Source organism: Acomys minous (assembly GCF_964271855.1).
Source record: "Acomys minous genome assembly, chromosome: 8".
In the NCBI taxonomy this organism is placed as follows: Eukaryota; Metazoa; Chordata; class Mammalia; order Rodentia; family Muridae; genus Acomys; species Acomys minous.
In genome coordinates, this window is record NC_140489.1 from 98,736,090 (window position 1) to 98,750,120 (window position 14,031).

Sequence of the window (14,031 nt, forward strand, 5' to 3'; positions counted from 1 at the left end):
AAATTATTACAGAGCTATTCTGAAGAGGAATCAAGTAAATGTAGTGTTAAGTATTTTAAGTTGGAGACACTGTACATACTGAAGGGGGTACAACAGTTGAGCAAGGTGGAGCGACTCTCTCTCAGTTGGACATGCTACTCACACTTGATGTTGTCCATGCCTTAAAATTATGGGGTTAACATTGAATATAAAAAGTTAGGTAAGGCGTGCCTAAAGGAAATTGGATATTTCTTTGAACCAGAATGGGCACATGGCTCATACAGATATAGAAACGTGGGAAATGTTCAGGGTTCATTCTGAGACCAGCACAGGGAAATCAGGGCAATAAAGAGCCAGCTCTGTTCCATCACCGAGGACTCCAGCAATGGAGCTGCTGCGCACCAGGACTTCCCAAGACATTTACTCTCTGAGGTCCAATCTCAGTCTGCTCTGTCACTCATACTAGTCCTCAGCAGAGAATTCTACTGTACAATTCTACTCCCCAACTCCCCTTAGCACAGCACGAAAGTGTGCCTTTGAACCGCACAAACCCATAGCTTCAAAATGTCAATTTTATATTCTCTCTCTTTACTGATGAGAAGAGGGAACTCACAACCTCAGTGTGGGGGTCTTTTACAAATTAGGACTGACTCCCAAAGGCTGGCAAAGATTCGCCCCTGCAAACCCTCATACAGTCAGTCACAGAGCCCTATAGTAATACTGTTGTCATGGCAACCAAGAGACCAGCAGGAGCAGAATGGATCTTATCACCCTACAAGTGGTGCTTCAAGTTTTCCATCTCATCGCTCTTTCCATGTGACAAACTACATCATTAAGAAGTTCCAGAGAGTAATTAATTGCCAAGTGTGTTTCCCTCCATCTCTAAATATGGGCATGCCAGAACCATTTTGATGATGCTGGGGAAACAAGTTTTAGCTGCATGCTTGGTCTAAAAAATTCAAATCAGGATGCAGAGGAGGTTCCTGGGGAGGATGAGGCCTGGAGGTCATCTCACTTACTGCACTTGTTCAGCCCTGGTATGAGCGTGAAGATGAGAAGCCACGGAGTGGAACATATGATCCTCCTTTTCAAATTCCCCAAACAAGACACTAGGAATCAGCCATGTCCCCTGGAGAGTAGTAGAAAAAGCCCCTAAAACAACAGCAGGAGCCTAGCCAAGGCCTCAGAAAATCTGTTTTCCCTGCTTCAGCCACTAGAGCATCAGAATGGGAAACTGGGATAGATAATCCTTAGGGGTCAAGTTATTTTAATATAAAATCTATTTTGAATATTGTAATAAAGTTCTAGATCATGTTGTGTGCATTTTTCTTCCTATTTTTCCTTCCTATTCTTATGACTTAAAAAGAAGAACTACTTATTTTTAGAGGGCAAGCAGAACAATCTGTCTTCCTATGACTCATCCAGAAAAAAACTTGAAAAAAATCATGATGTTTATAAAGGTCAGGTATTATTGCATCATAGACAGAGAGCATTCTGGGTAAGGGGTTAGAGCAGAGATACTCAGCACATCTCACTGTTCCAATGTGATAAAAAGAACTTACTGACACTCTTCCGGAGAAGAAGTAGAAATGTAGTCCAATGTCACATTCATCTAAGTGGTAAAGATGACAAAAAATGAATATATACAAGCAGCAAAGGGCCAGGTGGGTAGAGCAGAGTCTGGTCATGGGTAGTTTTATCTAGCAACATAAAAAGCTTTTATTTTGTTTTTAGAAAGAGCAGGAATTTGTCAGATTTAGTCTTGCATCATTTACTTCAACTGGGCATTTGATCTTTGAGAAAGAACAAACTGCATTGTTGAGAATAGCTGGAGCCATTGTTTGTTTAGCTGTAAATGAGTAAATAACAAGTTTACTCTAAGGACAGCGTGGACCGGGCCCACTAGCGGTATAGCCATAGGCTTATGATATGATGGTGGGGCCAGAGGAGACCCAAATAAGGGAAAGAGAAAGAGAAAGAACCCATTCATTTTCTTCTTCTTCTTCTTCTTCTTCTTCTTCTTCTTCTTTTTTTTTTTTTTTTTTTTTTTTTTTGCCCCAAAGGAAAGCAGCAGAATCTGGCCCAAAGGGTTGGGCTACAGATGGTCGAATAGCACAGCATATGCTCTGTAACTATTTCCAAGAATCACCTATATCTTGGCACTTAAATACTTTACAACAGAGAAAAATATGCTGCTAATTTCTATATTCAATATGTGTTCGTGTGTACATGCCCAACATCCACACACAGCCGAGCCTTTCAAGCTGCATCAGCAACACTTAGCATACGGGTTCTGCTCCTCTTCTGCTGCTTCCTCTATTTCTGATGTCTTCATACCCCCTTGTTTCTCTCATCTTCGCCCCTTGGGGAAGTGTTCTTACATCAAGTTCTTATCCTTCTGGAAAGCTCTAAGCTTCTTGAGAATCTAATTGCTAATCCTTGTCACAGGATTGAAGAAAAAAAGGCATTTCCTCTTCTTAAGAATTTAATGCATGGGTAAGCATGGAAGAAAAGGCTGTCTATTGACCTCATAATCCAAAGGCCATGGTGTGGTTTCTATGTACATATATGTGTGCAAGTGTGCCAGTGAGTGCATAGCTCACTAAAGTCAGGAATTTTCAGTGAAGACCCCAAATGTTTCCTTGCGCACTGTACCTTTTTCAGTTCCTTAGTTCCCAGTGGCTCCAGTTAGTGGGATGATAGCTGCCATTTTTTTTCCACAACAAAGCAAGCAAATGACAAAGAGTACATCCTGGGTGGAAACTGCCTGTGTCTTCATGTTAAACAGCCCATTTTGATTACGACACCCAGAACTGGTATAACTTGATGGGGCTACGCATTCGGTTAGTCTGTAGCTATCGTCAGGAGAAGTCTGTACCCTGGCCCCCTCATCAATATGAGATGGAACATATCACAGTTCCCAGTTTGATTTATTTTACAAAGAACTCCCAAGATTTATACTTGCACAGGTTTTGATTAAATAGAGTAGGCAGTAAGTCCACATGCTTGCTTGATTTTGTATTGAATCTGGCTAATTTTTGACAGTACAGCTTCAAACATAGCATGTCCTTCTCACACAGAGACTCAGTTGACAGTAGAGAGAACCACACATTTCTATTACCACCCAAGATGGCTGAAACTCTGCCCATCCCCAAGCAGATGCCGATTCGCATAAATACCCTCCATGGATTCAAATACAGTCCTCACATGGATTTGTGCATGTGTCTTATAAACAGCTAAACCTTGCTAATTCACAAGCCACGCTAGCTGGCAGATTACTGGTGTGTACGGATCAGAAGTAAAACAAATGCTTACAAAATCATGGCTAGCCCATTGGCAAACACATTCTGTTCTTTTACTTAAAGTTATAGTTTTGCCTTAATGTATGGTAATCCTACGCACGCTCAAGTTAATGTACTGCTGGTTCATAAACAAAGTGCAATGACTCCATTTTGATGGGGGGGTGGAGTGCACTATTATGTTTTATACAATGTTGTAACAATAAAAAAGCTTAATTTTCCATATATTAATGTGAGACGAGTTGATATTCCTCACTGTTCATACACATGTTGTATGTGGATAGTTATCTATTCTTGCATTAAAATCAGAATTCAGCAAGAACTTTTAGACTGTTTCGTTTGCCTTCACATATGATAGCTTGTCTTAATTTGAAATAACTGGGGTAGGAGAGGGAAGGGAAGAAAACTGACCAGCTTCAGGAGCATTAGTGCATAAGAAAAAAAATTCCTTGCACCCACTGTATTTTACTCCACTTTATTCTGTCTTTCATCCAGTGTTGGATTTCAAGACCCTGATAGCTTAGTTACACTCTTGTTGCTGTAATAAAAGAGTTCTTAACAGCAACTTAATAGAAAGGGGGTTTATTTTGGCTAAGAAATACAGAGGTTTATATTCCATTATAGAAAAAAAGGTATGACAGAACATAAGAAGGTATGATAGCAAGATGAGCAGGCTATTGCTGGCTGGTCACATTACATTCATACACACAGGAAGCAGAGCACACACACACATACACACACACACCTGCAAGGTTCCACCTGCTAAATGTTCCACAACATTTATAAGTAGCACCATTTACTGCAAATCACCTCAAATATGAGAACTTCGAGGGAGCATTTCACATTCAAACCATAATGCCCACATTCTGCTCTGCTGTCATTCTACCCTCTTTTGAGTCTCTTCGCTATAGTACTTGATCAAACTCTTCCAATGTTTCTATAATGTGACATACAAAATCCAAAAGAAACTCTTTAAGTTACATTTTCCATAGTACTTTATATCAGCTAATGTTCTCTTCAATTCCCCAACCACTTGCATATACCTCAGTCTAAGGTCATGTTATAGACTTTGGTTGAGTCCCTGCTTCTTCTCCACTGAGCTCAAATGTGTATCATCTTTTCTTAGTCTGAATTTATTACTTGACTGGGAAAAGGTCATAATGTCCTTTTTCTAGGAATACAATTTCTATTAGGTTAATTACTTATTACAAGTAGGAGGAAAACCACTAGAAAAAGTCATAATGATGTCTGAATCCCACCTAACTTATAGAACATTTAAACACTGAATATAGGGATATGTTTATATACAGAATGGTACCCAGATAATACGTATTTTGTTACCTATTTTTTCATAATTTGAATACACCCATGCTTTGTCCATCTATTGAGAGACTGAATATTACTAACACAGTAGAAGCTCCTTCATGACCATCCCCCATGTCCATTGCTACTCTAAAAGGGAGTATAATGCTGTCCTTCTTCCCATTAGAACAGTTACTTTGCTTAACCTTGGATCTGATAGTAATAAAATCATGTGTTATTCATTCTGTCCTGTCTTTATTCCTTTGGTCAATGCTACCTTTGAAAGTCAATTGTATTGTTTCACCCAGTTGCAGGTCATTAATTTCCTCAACCGGTAGAGTTTCCTCTTGTAAGTAAAAGAAAGACAATTTATCTCTCTGTTGGCGGACATTTGAGTAATTACTTGTTTTATGGTATTATTAATACTTGTGCTGTGAACATTTTTGTGCATGCCTTTTGGTGAATATATATTACTATAGAAAAATTCTAGAAGTGGAATTACTGAGTCATAGACTATGCATAATATAAACTATAAGAGATACTTTCAAGTATTTGAAAGAATTTCCTACATCATCATAATTACATAGATGTCCCAATAAGTCCAGCATATTTGCCAACACAGCCCCTGCATGGTTCTCCTCTCCTCTGTCCTCTTCTCCCTTTCACCTCTCCTACTTCCCACTTCTCCTCTCCTTTGCTCTCTTTATCTTTTTTTAAAATCTCCTTCTTTTCCCCACATGCTGAACCTTTCATAAATTCTCGGGTTTTTTGACAGCTCATTTTTGTGTATTTAGTCACCATTTGGATAGCCCTTTATCTAAAACCATAAAATAAGAAGGGTTTTAAAGCATTTCTTAAACATATTTTAATTTTATTTAAAAATACCGTCCTTCATAAGACATAGGGAAAACCACTAAGGAGTTGTCAAAGATCATTGGGAATATAAGTCCCTGTGTGTGTGTGTGTGTGTGTGTGTGTGTGTGTGTGTGTGTGTGTGTGTGTGTTTTACAGTGAAGGCCTGGCATGCCCGATACCATATGTTCAATCTCCAATACAGAAAAGAAAATCATGGCTACAGGTCTGTCATTTTTCATTAAGTGTCCTTTAACCAGGTAATTTTTTTTATATCTGCTATCTGACTTGATCCTCAGAACACAACTATGACAAAGGCAGAAGCAGTACTATGTGTTTATGTTGAAGATAAAGAATGTAGACCCCAAAAGAAGAAATGAAAAGGTCAGGGATATCTTGGAAAGTAAGATATATCTAAATTCCCTGTTATTCTTGAATATGGGTCTCTATTCCAAAATTGCACCTCACAACAGCCTACAGGGAAGTTTCTTGGGAAATATAAAAGCCCAGAAGAAAATGATGATCATGGGTTTTAGTGACAAACAATATACCTTAAAACATGATGGACTTGCAATTTCATAAACTCAAGATAGAGTCAAAAGACTTATAGGAAGGGTTTAAAGCCCATCTTTCTTTTAATATTAAGTGAGGTAAGGAGGATTGTCCTTTCTGAATTTTTTGTCTTCACTGCAGCAATTATGTTCAAAATAAAGAAAGATCTGGAGAGAGGAATAGAAGCAAGTCAGTGTGGAAGATGGAACGGGAAATTCAGGCACCACTTGGTTGTACAGTGTTGGGGTACACAGAAAGCACCCCAGCATGCCTTCCCATAGTAAAACTTCCATATAGTTTGTATATATGTATGTATGTGTGCATCTTTCACTTATAACCTTTCTAGAACTAAGACAATACTTCATTCTTCATACTGATTGTGTTGGAAGAAAACAAAACAATGTAGACCAATGTGTTTGTTTAACAGTCTTTTTCCCATGATGGTTAATTAAAAAGTAATTCAAACACAACCATTTGAAAAGGCCACAGTACTAGCCAAGTCTTGAAGCTGTTGATGGATAGCGTGCTTATACATGTAGTCTAATAAGTTGGAATGCTGAGTCTTGCCATTAACAAAATCTGATTTGACGGCTCCTTGAAGGGATGGGTACACTACATCTGGAAGGGTCTGGACTCACTCCATGCCTAGCTTCAGGGATGACGAACAACTCCAGACTGAGTGCCAACGCTCAGTAACCAGCTGAGCTTCATTAAGACACTTATTAATGATCGTATTACATGTTAAACAGAAAGAAAATTACTTTCCCAATGACAAATAACATGTCATAATTACCAGGTATAAAAAAATATCTTCTAGAGAGATATAAAAATAAGATTAAAATACAGCAGTTTGCTTCACTCTAATGTTCAGAATTAGTTTTCGTTTAACGCACATGTACATCTTCTTATTCCATATTAAAAATTAATAATAACTAATAATGAATAATATTAAAATTTTCACATATTTACATGGCTTACTCTGTTATTTTTCTTTCTATGGATTAGATTCTTTCTGTAGTTATTTAATCAATGTACATTTAATATCTACATGTTTTATATATATATATATTTAATTTTCCCCCTTAACATAGGGTCGCTCATGTGCCAGGCTGGCATTCAACTTTATATACAACAAAGGATGACCTTCAACTTAGGATCTCCTTTCCTGTACCTCCTGAATCCTGAGATCATAGCTGTGTACCACAAGACCCATTTAATTCAGTCCTATGATTGAACCCAAAATTTTGTGCATGCTAATGTACTTTACCAACTGATCTAAATTCCCATTCCATCAAAACCAAATTTGTGTCTAACAAATACTGAACACTCAGTTGGGATTGAGATGGTGATGGATGGGTGGGAATTTACAAATGTTCTTTTTCATCTTTCTAAGAGTCTGAGACTGGTGTCAGTTTCTTAGAGAGACCAAGAGGTAGGAAGGTGTTTGCACGTACAGGCAAGTCCCTTGTTGATGTTGTGGAGCTCCAGAACTAATAGTGAATATGAGGTGATTCAGAAGTAATCCCCGGGGCCTGAGAATTCGCATCCTGACTTCTACAAGCATTAGAGCAAGACCTTGATGCCTCAGGCGCCCAGCTTTCTCACCTGTTACTCTTCCATGCTCTGGGGGAAGACAGATTACTTTGAGGCATAAAACAACAAAGAAATGGCTCTGCATTTGCTTTTTCTGATGCTCATAAAATTTTCTCATCGCTCCTCTACTGAGTACATTCTCACGTGAAAGGAAAAGATTTCTTTAAAAAATAAATAAATAAAAGTTTATTAAAAGCAAAGGCCAGTCTGAAAAAATAGTAGTGATTTAATGAGAGTTAACATCTTCTGCAATTCCTAACCAAGGGCAATTTAAAAGAATTTTCACGGTTCAATTTATAAAAAAAAAAAAACCAACAATGTATTCAAACATTAGGAAAGCCTCGTCAAACTAGCTGTGCCACATAAGAAGAGGAGTTTCTGAGTTGAGAAAGGCAAAGCCACACCCACCATGCTCCAGGGAGACTTTTGGGGACAATGAAGAGTTGCCATTACACTGCTGTATGTACACACTGTCCCAATAGTCATTGTTAGGTGTCTGTAAGCAATTGAACCCCAGGGACTGAGGCTAAAAAGCTTATAATATTTTTGTCTAGGGAAATGCTCTCTCTCTCTCTCTTTCTCTCTCTCTCTCTCTCTCTCTCTCTCTCTCTCTCTCTCTCTCTCTGTGTGTGTGTGTGTGTGTGTGTGCATGCAGCTAGTCAGCTTTGCATCCCTAGATTCTCCTGTGTGCCTCCTATCTTCCAGTAGAAGCTTAGGGTTTGCAAAGAGGTATGTCACTGCCACAGGCTTTCAGTGGGTCCTAGAGTTCAGAACTCTGGTCCTCACCCCTGCCCAGCAAGCACTTTGCCTACCAAGCCATCTCCCCAGCCATGGGATGAGTACTTTGAGAGGGATTGAGAGTTCCCTCCCTCTACATTGGTCCCAAGGTTCTCTGTGGGGCTTTGAGACCATGTTTTGCCCAGAATGACACGGAGATGAGGGTCTGACTTCCCACCCAGATCCTCTTTCCTTTGTACCTAAGTCCTGTGCCATGCTGAGCTCCTCACACCGCCCTCCCCACACCCCCATGCAGCTGTGGCTTTCCAATCACCTTGCAGTCTGCACCAGTGTACTGAATTGGTTTCTAGTCTGTTCTCTCTCCAAATTCCAGCCATTGACTCTGATTGCAAAGGTCAGTGAGGTTGAGACTGAAGTTACCTTGGAAACCTCTCACCAGGGAGAGAAGATGAAATGGAAAGAACTAACCTGATGTTGTGGTGGCCGGATGCGCGGGGTTTGCTTAGGTCTTGCTTGCCCATTTCCTCTGTGATGTTGTAAATGCACAGTGTTCTTATCGCCACAGCCTTGGGGGAGTTAGCCACACTCACAACTACATGCCTTTCCTAATACATAATTATCCACTCCAGACTAAAGCAGCTCACTACACAGCTTTTTAACGGCTTCACTCTGCAAAATCATGTGGCAAGTGAGTTGATGGTGCTATATCTTCTTCACACACACTTAATGATCACTTACTTTGGTCTGAGGAGGCTTTCTACTTTTTAAGCAAAAATCATGCCTCTTAATATGGAACTGCAATCCTTCCTGGCTGCACCATGAAGTACTTGCCAGACAGTCTTCAAGGGGAACAGATGCCAATTTCTTGCAAATGTGGAAAAGAGGTCAAATTGACAAAGTTTAAATGCCTCCATAATATAAAATGTGAGGACTAAAAAGATATCCTCTCAGAGCTCTGCAGTGAAATCAGAGAGGAAAGAGCTTTTCTAGACTTGGATGCCCAGAAGTTGTCTTTCTGTGTGTGTGTGTGTGTGTGTGTGTGTGTGTGTGTGTGTGTGTGTGTATGTGTGTGTGTGTGTGTGTGTGTGTGCATGTGTGTGTTAACTATAAGATTGCAGTCATTGACCACCTGACTGCTAATGATTTCTCTACCCTGGGATCCACGCCTTCTATACAAATATCCTCACACTTTTCTTCTCCAAATGGCAAACTCCTCTTTTTTCACCACAGAGCTACTGTTACATTGAAGATAAAAGTCTGTCTGAAAAATTTTCATGCCTTTTCTGTACAAAAGAAAAAATTATTTAACCTTGTGTATTAAATTTTCACTCTGAAAGGGTATGAGGATCCCCTTATACACATACACACACACACACACACACACACACACACACACACACGAGAGAGAGAGAGAGAGAGAGAGAGAGAGAGAGAGAGAGAGAGAGTATAAATTTGTGTTTGAGACTGTTAGCAGATACAAAGTAGGAGATCGCAAAAGATTAATAGAGAAGAAATAGCATTTAAAGCCATATTCAGAGTCACCCCAAGCATTCCCTTGGGGTATTCCAGACAGAATCAAAAGGCCATATTTACAGAAGTCTTCAATAACTTTGCTATCATAAAGCTAATATTATGTTTGTTGTAAGTTAATTTTACTCCTGCCAATTAAAGACCTTCAGCCCAATACTCTAGTACTTGGTACATTATGGCCCACTTGTTGAGAGTCTGGCCTGGATGTTTACCATGGAATCAGTCTGGTAACTATTCACAGCAAATATTTGTGTCTAATCCATATAGAAACTCAGGCTCCTTCACTGCACACCACCTCTAGAATCCTGGCTTCCTGACCTTCTCTCCCCCATAGATCACAGCATGCTGTGTGTGTGTGTGTGTGTGTGTGTGTGTGTGTGTGTGTGTGTGTGTGTTTGTCTTGAACTTCTTTCTACAGTAAAAGTGGTATATGAGTTGCCCTAGGAAAAAAATGGTTCCTCTTTATTTCTTTCCTATGCCTCAGGTTGTTTCTCAGATGTAATACTCTCTAGCATACACTATGGCATCATAACTTTCATTTATTTCACCCCAATTAGCCACAAGGCTTGGAACCAACTGAGAAAAGAAATTAGATATCATCATTCTCTCTTCAAACTCATATCAACACATAATATACTCCTAGCTCATCTAGCAAAACGACATTTGAAAACATATACTTTAAAAATTCACTCCGTCAAGATGAAAATTAGAAATATCACTTTATTCAGCGATTAATCTGCCTCACACATAATTATCAAGATGCATAATAGACACATGCCGGACATGGTACTGCACCAGATTTGAATCCGTCTCCTCCCTTCTGGACTTCCCAGGATTATTATTATGTACTTCCTGTATACATGCACACAAAATCAAATTTTAAACAGAAATAAGATGTTGAATGTTTAAAAACACCTAGCTTTTGATGACAAACATATCAATTATCTGTTAAACTCAAGATCAGAAACAAGAAGACCATCTTAGGGAGTCCTTTTACATGGTTTTTTGTTTGTTTGTTTGTTTGTTTTTAGGAAAACCATTCTGCTGGTATTGAATGGTCACAGCTCACAGGTAAATCAACTGCTGCTCTGAAGTCATTGCTGTGGGAATGTATTGTTACTACAGGAAGAATCTGTACCACAGTCGGAGAAAAGCACCAGCCTTTGTGTTTACTATTAGAGAAATCTTGGCTTCAGCCCAGCACAAGTTTTGGAGTAAAAGGTAGACTTCAACTGCACAGGACACACCTTGACTCTAAGTAATTGGAACCAGTGCGCAGACCTCTCAATGAATGGCTTACTCTTGGGAGTACTACTGGACTAGGAAAATCATAGACCAGGATTAGGGACTTATTTCATACACTAATAGTGTTTAATTGATTGCTGGCCAACTGAAACAAGATAAACATCATGGATTCATTCAGAACAGTTACCAAGAAAAGTCCAAACTGGGACTTCCTGTTTCCTCCTATAAGTAACACAGACATCTCTATGGTTTTGAATATACTATAAATGGAAAGAAAGGTAACATTGTGAATGAATGATGGATGGGTGCCTTCCCTTAGGGCTTCCATGTCACCAACACTACTGCTACCTACATGGCACAACCTTCAACCTTGTATTTAGTATCTATGGTTCTCCATCATTCTAAATACTCCCCCACACTTAGTCTGCCAGGGACCAAACGGCCTGTGGCCGACCCCCACCCATTCAGCATCTGCAGCAAACATCCTGCTGGGCCACTCATTAGGCATGCAAGGCATCCGGCTTAGCCCTGAGAAGAGAGCAATCCGATCCTGAGATAACCACAGAGACATCCTGCTTTGTCTCACCTAGGAAAACCCCTCCCCTTGCAAATGTTCCCGGGGCTCAACCCCAGAAGATTTTGTACTTTTCCATTTACCCTCCCCGCTTACCCCGCCCTCCCTAAAGCAGGTTTTAAAAAGCCTGCCCCCACCCTCAATAAACGGCTCTTGACAAGCTACTGTTCGCTTGAGCCCTGCGTCTCTCTCGCCCATATCTTTAACCACAGGTTGCGACCCCCCTCGGCCCCCCAATAACTGACCAGCTGGACTGGTTATGTGGACTAGTTACGTGGACTAGTTATTAGTCTGAAGAGGAAGGACCTCTGTTTCTATAGCTAGTTTCTCTGTGTTCCTTGGGATGTTAGTGCTCTTCTTGGTCAAGAAATAGAAATAGCCTAGGAGTCCATCAACATATAAACTGAGAAATAACACATTATACATCTACACAGCGGAGCATCACTTAGTCATAAAGACTAGTAACAATTACAGAGAAGTAGAGGCCTCTAGAAACCACTTCATCAAGATAAATTTTATGTGTTTTTCTCAGATGCAGAGCCTATTTGTCTAATCTGTTTGTGTGTATCTGCAGTGTGTGTGTGTGTTTGTCTCTGGTGTGTGTGTACAGGTCAGGGAAATTGAAGGGACAACATGATAAGGGAAGAAACATTAGTAAGGGGATAGCACTAAAGGAATACATGTATGAAAGAAGTGAGCCAGTTTGTGGTGCAGGAAGAACAGATGAAGAAGAAGGTAGGCCAGGGAGGCCAATGGAAAAGCAAGGCAAATAAGAACAATGTATGGCCAAGTGCGGTGGTCCACACCTTTAATGCTAGTGGTGAGGAAGCATTGGTAGGTGGCTCCCAAAGTTCAAGACTGCTGTGGTCTACAAAAAGAAAGTAATGTATGGAAATACCATAATATAGCAAACTGTTTTGACGCTACCTTGAAAATTAACACAAAGAGAAATGCAGGCACTTAAAGCAATCTAACACATACACACACGCACAAACACACAAACACACAAACACACACACACACACACACACATCTACATCCAATAATACTGCTTTACTTTTTTAAAAGCAGTGTTCATGTTATGTTTAACATTAAACCCCATCTCAGGGTATATATCCTCAGGCTCACTATGCATAGCACATTATTTCACTGATAACTGAGGATGGCATTGCCTAGTTCACACCTAAAGCAGATGCTCATTGTCCAATGTTAAGCCTTGTTGTATGGCATGGTCTCCTCAGAGCATGAACAAGCCTTTCAAGAATGGACTTTCATGCTCATTTTCTGGTGCTACTAGGAAAGATACTACCAAGTGTCTTCAATTGTTGTCTTGTAGTGTTGGAGGCTGGAAGGCTAAAGTTAAGGTTAGTAATGAAGTTATACTCTCTCTAGAGCCATGAGGGAGGGTACATTTCACATATTTCTCATACTTCTAGTCCTTATGCAATCCCTTCATTCCTTGTCTTAGACCTGCTTAGGCCATCCCTCCCAAGTGCCCCTTTATCGTTGTGAATACTCTATGTTTCTTTCCATATAAAAATGTCACTCAACACATGGAATTCATGAAATTTGCAGGGAAGTAGATGGAATTTGAAAGACTCATCCTGAGGGAGGTAACCTAGACCCAGAAAAGCACACATGGTATATATTCACTTATAAGTGGATATTAGCCATATCTGTAATATATGCATAACTATATATGGATATATCAGGATAACTATATGACAAATCATTGACTCAAAGAATCCAAGTACAAAGACAGCCCAAGGGAGGTCCTACATTAATCTCACTCAGATGGGATAGTAGAATAGACAGATTAAATAGGGTAGGAACTGGATAGGAAAGGGTATAGGGAGGATATCAGATGGGGGTCTCAGAAGTGTGGAGAGTGGGATGGGGAGGTTTGAGGGCCTGGAAAGAAAAGAGAAACCAAAGTCAGGGGCATCACTGACACAAGCTGGAGATCTATGGCAGGATAGGCTACAGGGAAGATATGGGGATGTCTCTAGCTGAGCGACCTAGCAGTGTGGGACACGAAACTTAGGAGGCCACCTTATATCAAGGCAAGACCTATAATGGTGGAAGGGAAACACCAGTCCACCTACAAAACCATCAAACCAAAATTTACCCTACTTACAAGGTGTGCATAGAGACTGAGGGAATGACCAACCAACTCCTGGCCCAACTTGAGACCCACCCTATAGGAGAGAGCCAACCCCTGATACCATTAAATATATTAGGCTATGTTTAAAGACAGGAGCTTAACATAACTGCTCTCTGAGAAGCTGACCAAGCAGCTGATCAAATCAGATGCTGAAACTCACAGCCAAGCATTAGGCAGAGCTTGGGGAGTCCTGTGAGGGTTGG

The 14,031-nt window shown here is 40.1% G+C and overlaps 1 long non-coding RNA gene across 1 annotated transcript in view; it reads left to right on the top strand.

The window, feature by feature from the left end:
- Positions 1 to 1,502: 1,502 nt before the first annotated feature.
- LOC311602888 overlaps positions 1,503 to 14,031 on the top strand; it is a 71,451-nt gene continuing 58,922 nt past the window's right edge. The window contains exon 1 of the long non-coding RNA XR_014780886.1: positions 1,503 to 1,643. This is a non-coding gene — a long non-coding RNA (uncharacterized lncRNA). The remainder of the gene's footprint in view (positions 1,644 to 14,031) is intronic.